The 2,155-nt window shown below is 44.0% G+C and overlaps 1 pseudogene; it reads left to right on the forward strand.

The window, feature by feature from the left end:
- The first annotated feature begins 494 nt into the window (after positions 1-494).
- Positions 495-1,334, forward strand: LOC131482246 (actin, cytoplasmic 3-like; annotated as a pseudogene).
- Positions 1,335-2,155: the final 821 nt, after the last annotated feature.

Here is a 2,155-nt window from a genome sequence, read left to right on the forward strand (position 1 = left end):
CATCTCAGTCCAGTCTGCATCCTGCTCATGCGATTGTATCCAAGTATTGGGGATTCTAGAGTGAGTTCTTGTGTTCTGGTTTCAGATTGCCCCATACCTGACTATTTGAGGAGTGATCAGTGTTTAGAAAGTCTTTGTGTGTGTGTGTGTGTGTGTGTGTGTGTGTGTGTGTCATACATGTGTTTGTATCTTTTCAATACGATGAAAATAATAAAGGAAAGTATTTAATATTTAATTAAAATAATCAATTAAAAATATTTAATATTTGATGAATATTAATATTTAATATTTAAAATGTATATTTTTATCTTTAAATTCTATTTCCAAAAACTTAAATATATACTTTTTAAATTTTAAACTTTGCATTCATTTTCATGTTATTTAAAAGGCAGATAAAGACACAAAAAGATCACATATCAGTGAGTTTACTCCCCAGATGCCTACAACAACCAGACTGAGCCAGGCTGAAGTCAGGAGAACAGGTCCTGAGGTCGACCCCTAGGTTTGGGACACCTCCACCCGCATCATGGCTGCCCACCATGAGCATGTGCAGATATCTCTTAAAACAGATGTCCCCTATCCCTCTAAACCTCAGTTCCCAATATCACTACAACACAGACGAGGTGCAGAGCAAACGCGGCATCCTGACCATCAAGTAACCCATCCAGCAAGGCATTGTGACCAACTGGGATGGCATGGAGACCTGGCACCATGCTTTCTACAACAAACTGTGTGTGCTCACCCCTGGCAGGGAGTGCCCGTGCTGCTGACCAAGGTCCCCCTTAACCCCAAGGCCAGCAGAAGAAGATGACCTAGATCAAGCTTGAGACCTTCAACAGGCCCGGCATGTACATTTCCATTCAGGCTGTGCTGTCACTATTTGACTCAGGCCAAACCATGGGCATCGTAATGAATTCGGATGACAGTGTGACCCACATGGTCTCCATCTACGAGGGCTATACCCTCTTACACAACATCCTGTGTCTGGACCTGGCTGGCCCAGCACCTAACTGACTACCTCATAAAAATCCTCACAGAATGCAATTACAACACCACAATCAAGGTCAAATGGGAGATCTTGCAGCACATGATGCAGAGCCTGTGCTATATCACTCTGGAGTTCAAACAAGAGATGCCACGACTATGTCTCCCACTTCACTGAAGAAAAGAACTACAAATTGCCTGATGGCCAGATCATCAGCTTTGACCATGAGATTTTCCGTTACCCTGAAGCACTCTTTCAGCCCTCCTTCCTGACACAGAATAATACAACAATCTTCAAGACAAACTCCAGCACCGGTCCTCTTTGGTCAAACTATTCCTTTCCACACTAACACATATCAGGCCAGCTCCTCATAAGTCTCTTCAAACTTATATATGGTTAACCCTTCTTAGTCCCCCAACAGTTCCCCACCAAACCTCCCCTTTTGACTAACTATTTACCAGACCTTACTCTCGGTCATAAACTTCTCTGAAAACACACAGATTGATGCTTTCCAAAACCATGATCTGAACTCACCACTGGACCCAGACGCCTTCCCTTTCCAACTGGAAGACTTGGTTCTTCTAAAAACACTTTGTCCTGACACACTCCAGCCATGGTGGACTGGACCTCACACGATACTCCTCACCACCGCCACAGCCACCAAACTCCATGCCCACACCACCTTGTCCCACCTCTCTCATCTTAAACTCTTCCAGAATCCCACGCCCTCCAAGTGGAAGGTTCAGCATATGGGCCCCACCAAGTTAATCTTCAAACATCAAAATACGCCTCTTTCCCCTCCACTACCAATAATCCTACTCCACATCCCATTCACTATACAGACCCTTCTATAGAGACTCACCCACCAACAATCATATAATAGTCAGGAAAGTGCCTATACCCAAACTATCACTACCCAGGATTGTCCCTTGCCTTACAGAGGACACTTTGTCCTCCAATTCAGACTACCTGACCTACACTGTTATGACCTGGGCATCAAATTTGTAGTGTATTTTGCTTACCAACAGACAAACATGGTATGTAGAAATCAACTCGAGATTTTATATGTGGGGATCTCCACTCATGGCATGGCTCCTTCCAATATTCACTCCACTGATGGTCAGAGGCCTCTCACTAATGCTCATCCCTTGTTTTCTAAGGTTCATCCAG

The sequence above is a fragment of the Ochotona princeps genome, chromosome 16 (genome assembly GCF_030435755.1).
Source record: "Ochotona princeps isolate mOchPri1 chromosome 16, mOchPri1.hap1, whole genome shotgun sequence".
Lineage (NCBI taxonomy): Eukaryota > Metazoa > Chordata > Mammalia > Lagomorpha > Ochotonidae > Ochotona > Ochotona princeps.